The sequence below is a fragment of the Pan paniscus genome, chromosome 3 (genome assembly GCF_029289425.2).
Source record: "Pan paniscus chromosome 3, NHGRI_mPanPan1-v2.0_pri, whole genome shotgun sequence".
Taxonomy (NCBI): Eukaryota; Metazoa; Chordata; class Mammalia; order Primates; family Hominidae; genus Pan; species Pan paniscus.
This window is the reverse complement of record NC_073252.2, coordinates 39,141,352-39,157,149: the sequence shown is the minus strand read 5'-3', so window position 1 is coordinate 39,157,149 and position 15,798 is coordinate 39,141,352. Positions and strand designations below refer to the sequence as shown.

The following is a 15,798-nucleotide window of genomic DNA, read 5'->3' as shown; positions in this document are numbered from 1 at the left end:
GTCTCAGTGCAACCAGGGTCAGCTGTTGGCTCAGAAATTCCTAAGTAGCATATAGTGTAGTCATATGATTGTGTCAATGAAATATTACTGGATATTATTATGCTTGAGACCTCTCATTCTGGTTGTTCATTCTGGGATGCTTATCTTTGCATCTGAAGAGTTCCTCTTTCTTTGTTCATTCACCAAATGATTTTTGACCACCTACTGTATGTTGAGAATCCTACTCATTGGCAAAAACAACAATGTAGTCAATGGAGGAGTCAGATTAGAGAAGCCCTAATTCCAATAAAGACTCAAGTAACATGATACAGGTGTTCACACGGGAAGAGAGGGACTTGGGGAGCACGATAGAGAGACTCCTCCTTCAGAGGACGTGATGCCTAGCGTTTAGATGTTCAATAAGGATTTGTTGAGTAAATGAATAAATCCCAATTTCTATGTCTCTGTGTTAGAATCATGGAATGTTATAATTGAAAGAAACTGTCATGAACACTTACACTTTCATTTGATAGATATAGAAAATAAACCAAACATGCTGTAGCAGCAGAGGTTAGAGGAGACTCTAGGTTTCCCTGGTCCTAGGCTGAGAAGTTTGTTATCACTGAGCACAATGTCTTCTTAGGGATATAATGGGGGGTGCCATGGCGTAACACAGAATCAGTCCTGGGGTCACCCTGAAAAGAGAGAATAACTGTCCCAACTTTGGGAACTCTTATACACTGCTGGTAGGAATGTAAACTAGTATAGCCACTACAGAAAACAGTATGAAGATTTCTCAAAAAACTAAAAATAGAACTACTCTTCCATTTAGCAATCCCACTACTGGGTATCTACCCAAAGGAAAAGAAGTCATGGAAGGGTGTGGTGGCTCACGCCTGTAATCCCAGCACTTTGGGAGGCTGAGGCGGTCAGGTTGCCCTGAAAGAGCCCTGAATCAGAGACTTGAGAACATTTTTTGGTGGTCTTATAAGGCATAGTTTTAACAAACGGTTTTAAAGTTGTTTTCTACCCATTCTAATTCAAGTAACACTTAACAAAATTTTTGTGTGAATAATATTTTCTTGCTTTTATTTAAATCTTCAGAATATCCCCGGGCAAGTTGGACTGAGCCCTTTGAAGAATACTCATAAGTTTATTTTGTGAATGAGTAGACTGGAAAATGTTTGTGTCCAGCTGAGGATGCACAGTTGGAAAGCAGGAGGAATGCTGACTGGTTGATGAAAACTAGCTGAAGAGCTCGCTCCATGAGATCAAGGGAACAAGAGTGTTTGCAAGAAGCCATTATGAGTCATGAAAAAAAAGATGATGAAACCCATGGAAGCAGCAAGAGAATTCCCACTCTCTCTTCTTAAAAAAAAAAATCTATCATTATACAGCACAGAATGGAGCCAAGTTTTTAATTTTGAGGAACCAAAAACAGGATCAAATATGAAAACCCTTTCTTTTATTGGGCCACATTGTAGATGCTGATTTGATAATTGTTTCCTATGCAGATTGATTATTTTTATTTCACAGATTATTTAAAAGGGAAGAGGGCCTGGTTATTTATACGTTTGTTTGCATTTATGAATCTTGCTGCCTTTTAGCACCAGGATGTTTTTAAAAAAATTCAAAGAGGCCAGGCGCAGTGGCTCATGCCTGTAATCCCAGCACTTTGGGATTCTGAGGTGGGAGGATCATGAGGTCAAGAGATCGAGACCATCCTGGCCAACATGGTGAAACCCTGTCTCTACTAAAAACACAAAAATTAGCTGGGTGTGGTGGTGAGCGCCTGTAGTCCCAGCTCCTCAGGAGGCTGAGGCAGGAGAATCACTTGAACCTGGCAGGCAGAGTTTGCAGTGAACCAAGATCACACCACTGCATTACAGCCTGGTGCAGAGCAAGACTCTGTCTCAAAAAAAAAAAAAAAAAAAAATCAAAGATACCAATAAAACGAATTTAAATAAAATACTTAAGTACTTTAATAGCAAAACGTTTCCTTTGATTCTTTTGGCTTTCATATGTGTTATAGCCATTGTTAATGTCAAGCATAATTATAGTTACTAATGACAATAAAAAAGCACATATAGACAAGATGGCAGCTCTTGACATTAAAATATAAAAATGCTTTTCCAGAGTTAAGGTGGAACTTAATCTCCTGGCCATCATTATATGGTTACAGTTGCTTATCTGAGTTCATTTACAGGGTTAACTGCAGGGTCAGATTTAATAATCAGTGATGGGGTTGAGGACATGCTGCCCAAAAATATGGCACCTCGGCAAATTGAATTTTTTAAGCTGAAGAATTTGAGAAAATGGCAAATTTTAAGTGGAAATATTACTCTGACCTTCCTTTGCCACCTTTCTCCCTGGAAGCAGGTAATAAAACCTTTGCTGACCTTCCTCTAAAACACATCATAGGACCCTCATGTGAGAGGTGCTCTTCCTGTATCCACAGAGGAAAGGCAGTTCCCTATCTCCCAAGACACAGGGACCCAGAGGAGAATCTGAACAAACGGGCTCTGCTAAGTTTCCCTCCATTTATTCCTATTAGATCTAGTACTCCTTTTGCCTGATCATATTTCTGCAAGTGTCTCTCCATTCTTCATCAAACCTACTACTAAAAACACTCAAGTGTAACTGTTTCCTCTGATCTTCACTTCCTGAGGATGGCCCTTGTGTTACGTAGAACTTGTTTAAATAAACCACTATGTTTTTCTCTGGTTAATCTTTTATTATAGAGGATTCAGCTCTGAATTTAAAAGGGTAGAAGGAAAAGATATTTTTCCCTTCCTACATAAGCAATCTAACAGGCATGAATATTCCAGCACACAGAGGTTTTTCTTTCTGGTATTCGATTATTTTTTTCTCTAGATCACAAATTGAGATTCTAATTGTAAAATTTAGAGATTGAAGATTTTGCAAACGGAATTACAGTAGTCTCACTTTTTCTGGTCTGTGTATCCCTAAATAATAGGTGAGTCAAACTCAGGTCTGGGATTTTTCAGCAGTAGTGAAGGGTCATTGCACCCTGTGAGGTATGGATATTATGCAATTTCTCAGAAGCCAAATTATTGTTTCCCTACACACCACCTCTTATGTTCTGACCAATGACTTAGAAATCAATGAGAACTTGGCTTGCAAAAAGCATACATAAAGCTTCAAGTCCAGTTAAATTGTGGCAGCTTTCAGGAAGCTAATTTCACCGATTCATTAAAATAATAGACTTTTAACAGATACTGGGAAGCACGCAAAGATGTAGATGGCCTACTCTGCCTACAGAGAATTTACACTCTGGCAGAGGAGACAGGATGTGTACACCACTGGTGAAAATACTGGACACAATACGGTAAGCTAAGTGTCAATTGCAGGATGCATGCTTCCTGCTGAGAATTTACAAGCCAATAGGATCACTTCCAGTTGGGAGGAATTAGGGCAGGCTTTTGAGCAGGGTTTTGAAGATGGCTTTTCCTGATTCTCAGAATCACCAAACCTCTCAAATAAACACGTTCTCAGCCCCCATAGCCCTTTTCATACCTATTACTTTGTCATTATTTTTGTGGTTACGAATTAACGTCTGTCTTCCTCTCTAGACTGGAAGCTGCATGAGGACAGTGAACATGTCTGGTTCTGCTCACTATAAAATCCCCAGCAGCTGGTAAGGTGTTTGGCTCACAGTAGGTTCTTTGTAAATATTTGTTGGGTAAAGCACTAGGCCGGGTGCAGTGGCTCACACCTGTAATCCCAGCACTGTGAGAGGCAAAGGCAGGAGGATTGCTTAAGGCCAGGAGTGTGAGGCTGCAGTGAGCTATGGTTGTACCACTGCACTCCAACCTAGGCAACAGAGTGAGACCCTGTCTCTGAAAAATTAAGAAGACCTATTTATCGAGCCTTCACTCTACACCTGGCATGGGCCCCGTGTACTCTCATTTATTCCTCACAATGATGCCTTGAAACAGGTGTCATTCTCTCTGAGGAAGCTGAGGCCAAGGGAAGCTCACCAATCCTATTGATTGATATTCTTCAGTCTTAGGTTGGTCAGGCTGCAAAGCCTGTGCAGCTTCTACAATCTGCCCTGTGGGGTAGAGACAGGGCAAAGGGAGCAAAATGGATGGAGGGCATGCCTGAGAGAAGTGGCTGCGGCTGAGAGCACTGTCAAAGATGTCTTCAAGGAGCGCAAGGAGGCTGGGTGAACTGGGCCCCGGAAGAAGACATCTCACTGGAGTTGTTATGTGGTCACTGGTTCTGTGTGCCTCCCCTAGCCTGGTAGTTCTGTCCCCCTCTCCATACAACTGGCCCCAGTAAAAACCAACCAGTGGTCCTTGGTGCCTGGTATGATTGAAGGCTTCCCATTGACACCACTAGCTTTTCGTGTACCCTGCTTTCCAGTTGGTTCCAAACTCGACCTTGACCCACCCATACCCCCTCCCTATGACTTGTGGCTTAGTCCTGTGTTCGTGGCTCTCACTGCAGGCTTTCCTCCCCAGCTGTAAGCCACACTCACCTCCTTGACCTCTGCGTCCTGCTAAACAGCCAGGTCCCTAGCCTGCCATTCAAAGAATTCAGGTGTAGATTGAAGAGGGAGAGAGGAAACATGGCACCACGCAGGAGTCTTTCAGTCATTAAGCACAGAGTGGAATTAGAGTGACAAAAAGAAGAGATAGAAGAGAGGATATGGATGGAGAATTGGTGGTGCTTGGTAAGTGATTTGATGCAGGGGTGATAGTCAGGGTAGGCAGAGAAAGGAGGAGAGATGAGACACACATGACAACCTTCCAGACTCCCGTGGGCAGAAAATAAATATTGCCCAAACTTATAGCTAGTTTTTAGTTTCTAGAAGAATTTTTATTTTCCAGAGGATTTCTACCAAACTCTGTACTTTCATCCTAGCCTGAAGTTGGACTCTTCCCTCTCCCATACTTAGTCATCCCTGGATGAAATAGTCATTCAGACCACCTTCTTTTCCCTGCCTTTTTAATGATTGTTACATTTGCCCTTTCCTTTCATCTTTATAAATCCTTTTCACGAAAGGCAGATAGGCCACCTTGTTCATGAAGTTTCCCCTGCTCACCCCAGATGGAACAATGTCTGTTTTTTCTGTGTTTTTCTAGGATTTAGTCCTCTTATCATGGTACTTCTCACATCTTGCCTTCTACCACAGCTAGTTGTATTCATTTCTCTTTCCCTACCAGACTGTGAGTGAGAGAGGGAACCATATCATCTCCAGCTTCTGAGTCTCTGATGATAGGTACTCACTTCTCTCCAACCTGCTTCTCCCAAGCAATAGTCATCTGGGTTAATGGAGTTAGCCAGATGTTGGCTATAGATTCAGGTTATCTGTAAGGGGATGGAATTGTAGGCCCACACATCAGGGCCTTCTAGCCCAAGGATAATGTTCTTTTATAAACTTGGGGGCAGGTGTATGAGAGTTCATTGGGTCACAATTCTATATAGCTTATATATATTGTAAAATGAACTTTAGTACCTACTTAATATTTAGTAAAATAAAATTCAAAAATAGACAAATATTGTACTGAATAATTGCATCCATCCTTACCTTCTCCTTCTGTCAGTAGATAACTTCTGTCTGTTTCTCTCTCTCTGAACTATCTTCCTTTCCCTTTCTGTCAAACATTGTGGAATAAAGACTTGGACTCAATTTTCTGACCCAGTTTATTCTCATAATTTGACTCCATTTACTTCCTTCTCTGTCTCCTTGTCTATTTTACTTCTTTTTCTGTCTACATGTTTCTTCACCATCTCCAACTATTTGTATTATTCTGATGGATGGCAATCTTAGGATAATGAGTGGAAAGGAGTTCTTAAGTTTTGAAAATTTAAGTAAGGTGTATTATCAGATTAACCTAGAGCCATGAAAACTAAAATATACATTTAAAAAATCTTCTGTGAACTGGGAATTATTTACTTTGGTAAAGGTTCTGAATAGACTTTTTTTTTTCAAAAGAAGACATAAAAACAAAAGTATATGAAAAAATGTTCATCACTAATCATCAGGGAAATATAAATCAAAACCATGCTGGGGTATCATCTCACTCCAAGTCAAATGGCCATCCTCAAAAAGATAAAAAATAACATAAATGCTGGAGAGGATGCAGAGAAGAGGAAACTCCTGTGCACTGTCGGTGAGAATGTAAATTAGTACAGCCATTATGAAAAATAGTACGAAAGTTTCTTTAAAAACTAAAAATAGAACTACCACATGATCCAGCAGTGCTAGTACTGGGTATTTATCCAAAGGAAAGGAAATCAATATATCAAAGAACTACCTGCACCTCAATGTTTATTACAGCCCTATTCAAAGTAGCCCAAATATGAAACCAACCTACAGATCCATCAATGGATGAATGAATAAAGAGAATGTGGTACATATATGTATTAGTCTGTTTTCACACTGCTAATAAAGACATACCCAAGACTGGGTAGTTTATAAAGAAAAAGAGGTTTAATGGATTCGTAGTTCCACATGGCTGGGGAGGCCTCACAATCACGGCAGAAGGTGAAAGGCATGTCTTACATGGCGGCAGGCAAGAGAGAATAAGAGCCAAGCAAAATGGGTTTCCCCTTATAAAACCATCAGATCTCATGAGACTGACTTACTACCATGACAATAGTTTGGGGGAAATCGCCCTCCTGATTTAATTATCTTCCACTGGGTCCCTCCCCACCATGGGAGCTACAATTCAAGATGAGATTTGGGTGGGGACACAGCCAAACCATATCAATATACACAGTGGAATACCATTCAGCCACACACACACAAAAATAAAATTCTGTCATTCACAGCAACATGGATGAGCCTGGAGGACATCGTGTTAAGGGAAACAAGCCAGATGTAGAAAGATAAATACCAAATGTTCTCACTCATGCAAAAGCAAAAAAAAAAAACTTGAGCTCATAGAAGTAGAGAGTAGAATTGTAGTTATTAGAGGTTGGGAAGGGTAGAGAGAGGGAAGGATAGGGAGAGATTGGTTAATGGTTAAAAAATTATAGATAGGAAGTCACTGTATAGTCACTACAGGGTGGCTATAGTTAACAAAACTGTATTGCATATTTCAAAATAGGTAGAAAAGAGGATTGTGAGGGTTCCCAACACAAATAAATGATAAATGTTTGAGGTGATGGACATGCTAATTACTCTGATTTAATCATTACACATGTATCAAAATATTACTCTATATCCCACAAATATGTGCAATTATTACATGTCAACTAAAAAAAGATAATTCTTCTGCAAATAGTAGAAGGTCCAAGTGAAAGTGATTTAAATGATGAGGAGATTTATTATGTTATCTAATGGGAAATTCTAAATAGGGTGCTTCCAGAGTTGCTTAATTCAAGACTCATATCATCAAGCACTCAAGTTCTTTCTTCTCTTTCCTCTTTGCCATCTTCAGATTGTTGGTGTTTGTGTTCAGGCTTCCCTTCTCATGGTTTCAAGGAAAGATTATATTAAATGGTGGGGCCATAGCAGCAACAATCATCACATCTTTTTTTTTTTTTTTTTTTTTGAGATGGAGTCTTGCTCTGTCACCCAGGCTGGAGTACAGTGGCGTGACCTCAGCTCACTGTCACCTCCGCCTCTGGGGTTCAAGCAATTCTCCTGCCTCAGCCTCTCAAGTAGTTGGGATTACAGGCACCCACCACCACTTCTGGCTAATTTTTGTATTTTTAGTAGAGACGGGGTTTCGCCATGTTGGCCAGGCTGGTCTTGAACTCCTGACCTCGTGATCCACCCGCCTTGGCCTCCCAAAGTGCTGGGATTATAGGCATGAGCCACCGCACCCAGCCCAATCATCATATCTTTACACCGTGATTTTTCTTTTTTAGTTACCTAGGCTGGTCTCGGACTCCTGGGCTCAAACTATACTCCTGCCTCAGCCTCTTGAGTAGCTTGGATTACAGGCATGAACCACCACACCTATAGCCACAATGTCCTCTATACAGGTGAAGAAACCTTTACAAGGAGTCTCCTCCATCCCCAGCAGATTTATTCTCATGTCAGAGCATCTAGAGCAAGGTCACAGAGCTACCCTTAAACCACCCAATGGCAGGGGGTATGGGACCATCATGACTAATTACAACCAATCAGGATTAACCTGATTCTCAAGTTGGGGAGGAGAATTGACCATCAGAATAAAAACAGGGCTCTGTAAACACGGAAGAAGAGGAAAATGACTCTTGGGTGCCTCTGTGAATGTTCCTTCTCACATCCAAGGAGAAGTGCAAAGACAGAAACAATTTTTTTTTTTTTTGAAATGGAGTCATGCTCCGTCGCCCAGAGCTGGAGTGCAGTGGCGTGATCTTGGCTCACTGCAACCTCCCCATCCTGGGTTCAAGTGATTCTCCTGCCTCAGCCTCCCAAGTAGCTGGGATTACAGGTGAGTGCCACCATGCCCAGCTAATTTTTGTATTTTTAGTAGAGACGGGGTTTCACCATGTTGGCCAGGCTGGTCTCAAACTCCTGCCCTTGTGATCCACCCGGCTTGGCCTCCCAAAGTGCTGGGATTACAAGTGTGAGCCACTGTGCCCAGCCGAGAGAAACATTTAGAACAAAACACAGACTTGTGTTTTTTCCCCCCAGAACAATCTCTTGAGGCATGCGAAGGCTGTTCTGCAAGCATGTGTCATTGTCTAACATTTTGTGCTGGGTGGTCACATCTGTGTATGGATACAGTGTTGTCATGGGGCCAATATCTCTATCCAAAGTTACATCTGTTTTCAGATGGGCTGTGAAAATAGTCCATAAATTTGGCTTAGAAAAGTTCTATTAATGTGTGGTATCACAAAGACAGACACAACATTTGTAGTGAAGAGCTGCCCGGTAGTCGTTGCACTTCTCATAATCGTACCCCAATGTCCTCTTAGGGAATCACCTCTCACAGGTTGAACAATGTCTTGGTGGGACTATTAATCAAGGGTTCTTGCCCACCAGCCAATGAGTGGCATGTGACTTGAGCTAGACTAATTTGACCCTCTATCTTAGGACTTTGAGTTTTGGATTCAGTGAGGTAAGGGTGGAAAAAATGAAGTTCATTCACTACAGTAACATAGTTCAGTTATTCCTGCCTCTAAACCCCAAACACATCCCCTATCCTCACCAAACTGCCTTGGTTCTAGTACTAGTCTGTTCTCATGCTGCTAATGAAGACATACCCGAGACTGGGCAATTTATAAAGGAAGGAGGTTTTATGGACTCACAGTTTTCCGTGGCTGGGGGGGCCTCACAATAATGGCAGAAAGTGAAGGAGGAGCAAAGTCACGTCTTACATGGCGGCAGGCAAGAAAGTGTGTGCAGGGGAAATCCCCTTACTAAAACTATCAGATTGGTGAGACTTATTCACTATCACAAGAACAGCATGGAAACGACCTGCTCCCATGATTCAGTTGTCTCCCACTGGGTCCCTCCCATGACATGTAGGAATTATGGGAGCTACAATTCAAGATGAGAGTTGAGTGGGTACACAGCCAAACCACATCAGTTCTGAACCTGGTTCTCCAGGCTTCCCTTTGATTCTGTGGGCTACCAGTGATATTCTTGCAAAAATATCCTTTTCCTGCTTACGTTTCCAGAGTTAGTTTCTGTTGCCTGCTGGATACATTTAACATCTATTTTATTTTATAAAGTCATAGGATGTCAGAGCTGTAAGAAATCTTATAGATCTAGTTCATCTCCCTCATTTTACAGCTAAGGAAGCTGATGCCCCCAGCGGTTGAGGGTTTCACCCAAGATCACATCACAGAGGTTGTCAATGATGGAACTTGGAAAGAAGACAAGGTCTCCTTTCCCTAGGGTAGTGCAGGCTGCTTTTTTTCCCTAAGTCTCTTTTTAGTGTAAAGCACAACTTCTCTTCTTTTTCTCTCTGTGTGTGTTTATCTGCAATATTTAATAGGAGATAGTGACTTTAAAATCCTCATTTCCCCCCCAAACTGACAGTTTGCTTTGTATAGTTTAAAGGCTTGTTTCAGAGATAGACCTCTCAGGGACTTGGTATCTGGCAAAGACAGGCATTAGTTTATGTCCCTATATGGAGCCTTGCTTCTTTCCAGCTATCTGTAAATGTTTATTCTCTTACATGAAATTCATGTTTGGAAAGGAAGTGGTTTGCTCTAGGGAAACATATGGGCTAGAGTTCTGAAAGTGATTATCTATCATTTCTAAGTCTGCCCCTTGTAAGCTGTGTATATTGGGAAAGGATCTCCCTTCACTCACACTAAAGGATATATAGCTGCTCTACATTTTCAGCTGCTTTAGGGTAGCCATAGCTCATGCAACCACTGTAAAAAATAGCCCAAGGTTGGGATAGGAGTTGGGAAGGGAATTTAGAACAGTATTGACTATGTGCCAGGTACCATATGAAGCACCTAGCATGTATTAATTAATGAATTAATATTCTCCTCACAAGGTTAGGAGGTAAGTACCATTATTATTACCCCTTTTTATAAGTGAAGAAATTAAGTCAAAGAGAGGTTAAGAAACTTGTTCAAGGTCACACAGCTTTTAAGTGGCAGGATTGAAATTCCAACCCAGGCAGTCTAGTTTTAAAGTCTGTGCTCTTAACCCACTGGTCTGTTGCATCTTAATCGCTGAATCATGGAGGTAAAAGTGAATCATTTCTGTTGAACTCCCAACCTCAAGTGATTCTCCTGCCTCAGCCTCCCAAAGTGCTGAGATAATAAGTGTGAGCTACCTTGCCTGGCTATGATCTTTTTCTTAGGAAAAAAAGATTGTTCAATACAGACAAATACCTTTTCATAAACACTTCTAGTAGAGAGTTCTGTATTGCGAATCTCTTGATCTCAACAATGCTTGGAAGGTCTACTTATAAACCATACTCTACCACAAGTTTGCTACACAACAAACATTCTCTCATCTGTACCCATGTAACAAAGTACCTCAAAGAACTCAATTATTTGGTAGTTGTGAGAAGAATTGCACAGAATTAAGCTTTTTGCTTTGGATGCTCATAAAATAGGATCAATAAGCAATGTGTTAATTGATTTTTTAAGAGAAATTCTTTTAAGCCATGTCGAGATCCTCTGTGGTTTAAAAAAAAAAAAATTAGTTACAATACAAAAACACCCAGGCAATGATAAGAAAAAGTCATGGACTGAGTCTCTGGAAAGTCCCCTTTCCCCTTGCTGGGTTCAAAACACGTTTTTCTACTTGAAATTTCTTGTCTACAGAGAGAAAGGAAATCATCTCTGTACCATTTTTATTTTGGCAAACAACGTAGGGCTTCTTTTTAAGCAATTTAGCATTACAAAGTTCCAGTATGTCAAACAAAACAACAGTGCTTAACGATTACATCACAGTGAGATATTTTTCTTGTGTTAGTCTTTATTCAGTGTAGACAATTCAGTAGGAAAAAAAGGATACTTAAAAAATTGTCAGCCGGGCACAGTGGCTCATGCCTGTAATCCCAGCACTTTGAGAGGCTGAGGCGGGTGATCACCTGAGGTCAGGAGTTTGAGACCAGCCTGGCCAACATGGCGAAACCCCATCTCTATTAAAAATACAAAAATCAGCCAAGCGTGGTAGCAGGCACCTGTAATCCTAGCTACTCAGGAATCTGAGGCAGGAGGATCATTTGAACCCAGGAAGCGGAGGTTGCAGTGAGCCGAGATTGTGCCACTGTACTCCAGCCTGGGTGACAGAGCAAGACTCCATCTCAAAACAAAACAAAACAAAACAAAAATTGTCTACTTTATTTCTACTAACTTTATTCTGACAATTAGACTCATACTAGAAGAAAAGTTCTCCAGATTTAGTAATTGTTGCTTCTTTACAGGAGAATTAGATCAATGTAAGCAAAAAAGACCTCTTTCAATGACATGTTTTAGTGCCGGCAATTTCATCAGAGACAGAAATCACACAGGATGTCTTCTAGAGACTCTGCTGGTTGGGATGGGATGGATGGGGAAGCAGGCGCAGTAGGGAGGTATGTTAGTCTATTCTCGTATTACTATAAAGATATATCTGAGACTGGGTAATTTATAAAGAAAAGAGGTTTAATTAGCTCATGGTTCTGCAGTCTGTATGGGAAGTACAGTGGCTTCTGCTTCTGGGGAGGCCTCAGGAAACTTACAATCACGACAGAAGGTGAAGGGGAAGTGGGTGTCTTACACGGCAAAAGCAGGAGCAAGAGATGGGGGGCGGTTAAACAACCAGATCTCAGGAGAACTCACTCGCTATCATGAGAACAACACCAAGGGGATGATGCAAAACCATTCATGAGAACTCTGCCCCATGATCCAATCACCTCCCAGCAGGCCTCACCTCCAACATTGGGGATTACAATTCAACATGAGATTTGGGTAGGGACACGGGTACAAACCATATCAGGAGGTGAGAGAAGAAGAGAAGATTAGATATTTGAAAAAAAGCTCGGAGTCGTAAGGAAAATGAGTACTTAGACAAAAGGATTTCTTAACAAAGCAAATTTCCTTCTGTGCAGAGGGGAGCTTCTTGTTTGGCTAGTCGCTATGAGAGCACACAGAACAAAGGAGAATGAAAGTTTTTATTCTTGATGTAAATTTTGCCCTTGTGCTCTTTTTTTATTGGCTGGGGTCAGATTGCACAATCTAAGCTAGACTTGATTGGCTAAACATTTGAACTTTTTCTTAGATAAGGTGGGTTTGTAAGGGAGAGAGGGGAAAGGGGGAAGGGGTGGTCTGCGGTGAGCTAAAGAGCTAGTTTTCTTCTTAAATAAGGAAAGGAATGTGATTTAATGGTGACTCTAGTATAATTAACAGTAGATTATGTGACTTCTCTTGGGGCCCAGTTGTATGAGCCCTGAATATGTAGGTCTCCCTTCCCTGGGGACCCAGGTTGGCCCACCTGTACCCCAAACAAGCTAGTTTTTTTACCTGTTTAACCCCAACACAATAGTTGAGCAGCGTGGAGACTCCTCCATCACCTTAGCGCCCAGACCTCGTTTATTAGCAGTTTTTCCAGTGAAATTTAATGGAAATTTATTACATATTAAAGCCCGGGATGGTCTCCCTTTTGATATTAACATGTTGCTGAAGCAAAGGTCTTTTATTTATCCATCCATTTGTTAATATGACACCTAGCATATACCAGGCACAGTCTGATACCAGAGACAGGTGACCCAAACAATTACAATGTAGTTTGGACAGGGGTAGGCTGGGTCTTAACTCCTTGAGGGACTAGTTTTATCCATCTCTAAGTTACTAGTACCAAGCCATGTACCTGACATAAAAATTACCCAGTAAGTGTTGACTCAATGAATGGAGCACTGTGGCAGCCCAGAAAAGGGGCACCTGAATCTAGGTGGAAGACGGAAGTAAGGGAAGACTTCCTGGAGGAGGAGACACATTTGATAGGGATAAGTTAAATGATCCTTACAGTAGGATTAGTTAAAAGATAAGTTGGCTGTGGTGAAGGGAACACATATAAAGCTACTTCATCAGTGATGTACAGAAAATGAAGCCCTAATCCAAGGTCTACATGTCCTCCAACACTCACACACACACACACACACACACACTCACATGCACATGACATGTGGGCTCCTGACATTCAGGAGACAGAAGTATACTTTTTTTGCAAATAATAACTATGCCATTCTCTATTCCAAGGACATTTCAGTCATTAATGTGAGAGAGGTGAGCTTTGTTATGTTTGAGAATGTCAGAATTCTGTAGGAGAAAATTGACAACACTGTGATCTATTGCAATATTTTTACACTATGTAATTTGAGCTTGTAACTACTTAGCCAATTAAAGATTAAGCAGGTAGTCCTTAAATACTACTGCACAGCCGAAAGAATGATTTATTACATTGGAATACAGGGAAGCCAGATTGCATTCAAAGAAAATCACTATGGGTAGCTGTTAATCAGCGCTCTGAAACCAGGCTTCCCTGTTCAACCTGAAGAAAAGCTGCTCCTTAAATCCCTCTCTTGGAGAGTTCCAATGCATAATAACAAAGTCCTGATGGTTAAGGAAAACAAGTTTATTAATGGCTGAGCAAACACATTTTCTAGAAAAATCCTTTGTGTTTTCTCTCCAGTTTTCCCTAAAAACCAGTTCTTGAATCACCACAGTAAGAATACTGAGACATAGGAGGACATGTGGAATTTTTTTGTTTTTGTTTTGTTTATTTGTTTGTTTGTTTTGTTTTGAGATGGAGTCTCTGTTGCCCAGGCTGGAGTGCAGCTGCGTGGCTCACTGCAACCTCCACAAACCAAATTCAAGCAATTCACCTGCCTCAGCCTCAGAGTAGCTGGGATTACAGGTGCGTGCCACCACACCTGGCTAATTTTTTATATTTTTGGTAGAGATGGGGTTTCATCATGTTAGCCAGGCTGCTCTTAAACTCCTGACCTCGTGATCCACCTGCCTCGGCCTCCCAAAGTGCTGGGATTACAGGAGTGAGCCACCATGCCTGGCTGACATGTGGAATTTCATTTACTCTTCTGGGGTGGTGCCACAGCCAGATTAAAAAAAAATCTAGCCAAAGATAAATTCCATTAAAGCCCAGTTTCATTTGTGCTAATGATGCTATGCTGATTTTACAAACACATTGGTCTGTGACATCAATATTAGTGAATCTTTCAATTCATATAAGTCCCTCATGGTCTCTAATCAATGCGTAGTAGTAGCTGCATGAGTTAAATTGCCACTATATAGAGGTAAGAAGGCTCATGGTGCAAGGGATAACTCGTGAGGATTTTGGAGGATTTTACACTTGAGTCTTGTGGGAGGTGCCTGAAAAGATAGGCAGGGGCCGGACCATAAAAGGGCCTTGTTTGGGCATTTTCCTGAATGCTGGGGTGAGCCAGTGAAGGTTTGAAACAGAAGAATAACCAGATTTGCACCTTCTGAGAGACTATGCTGACACTAATGTCATGGGTGGTTTGGAAGGGAACTGAGACCTGTGCTGAGACAAGGCTGGTCTATCATGCTAGTTTGCAGGAAGGATGAGAAGAAAGTGAAGCAAGACCAAGGCAATGGGATGGAAGAAGGTACACAAAGGAGTAGTTAATAGCACTTGGAAACTGACTGTGTGTTGAGGGTGAGGAAAGGCAACAATCTATGGCCATAGCTGGGCTTCTGGCAGAGGCCGCACTACACATCCAGCTCAGATAGAGAATAAGAGGAGGGGGAAAGAGGATGAATTCAATGTGGATGTGTTTCGATTAAGTTTAGTGGGACACTTAAATACTGATGAACGGGGGTCTGGTGGGAAGTTGATGATAAAGCTGGAATTCAAGAGTGATGTCTGAGCTCCATGTAGAAATTTGAATGTCACCAGCGCATAGTGGGTGGTTGCCGAAGCCATAGATATATCCAGTGGATTGCTTTGCTCAAGCTAATATATAATTTTGGATGAAAGAAGCGCAAAGTAAATTTCAAATTGAACCTTATTTTACTTGGGAAAGTGTACAACAATTGTAGTAAATGTTTGTGGACTGACTGGATGAACATAAGGATAGAGAGGTGATTAAGTGAATAAAAAGTATGAGTTCATGAAAATCAGTAGATGTTCTCTTTTACTTTATCTCATGACTTATTTCTATTTTAGCTCTGGCATGGAAAAAAAGGCAACATTTGGATGCAATACACAGAGATCTTTAAAAATCAGTGAGCCTTTTTTTTTTTTATTTTAGAAATAGGGTTTCTCTCTGTTCCCCAGACTGGAATTCAGTGGTACGATCATAGCTTACTGCAGCCTCGAACTGCTGGGCTCAAGCAATCCTCTCGTCTCAGCCTCCCACAGTATTGGGGTTATAGGCATGAGCCACTGTGCCTAGCTGCTTTTCATTTCTAAAG

The 15,798-nt window shown here is 41.3% G+C and overlaps 1 protein-coding gene across 1 annotated transcript in view; it reads left to right on the top strand.

The window, feature by feature from the left end:
- TMEM156 (transmembrane protein 156) overlaps nt 1-2,701 on the top strand; it is a 72,121-nt gene extending 69,420 nt beyond the window's left edge. The window contains exon 8 of the mRNA XM_003832177.5: nt 1,084-2,701. The gene's annotated coding sequence lies outside the window, so the exon portion shown is untranslated. The remainder of the gene's footprint in view (nt 1-1,083) is intronic.
- The last annotated feature ends 13,097 nt before the right edge of the window (nt 2,702-15,798 follow it).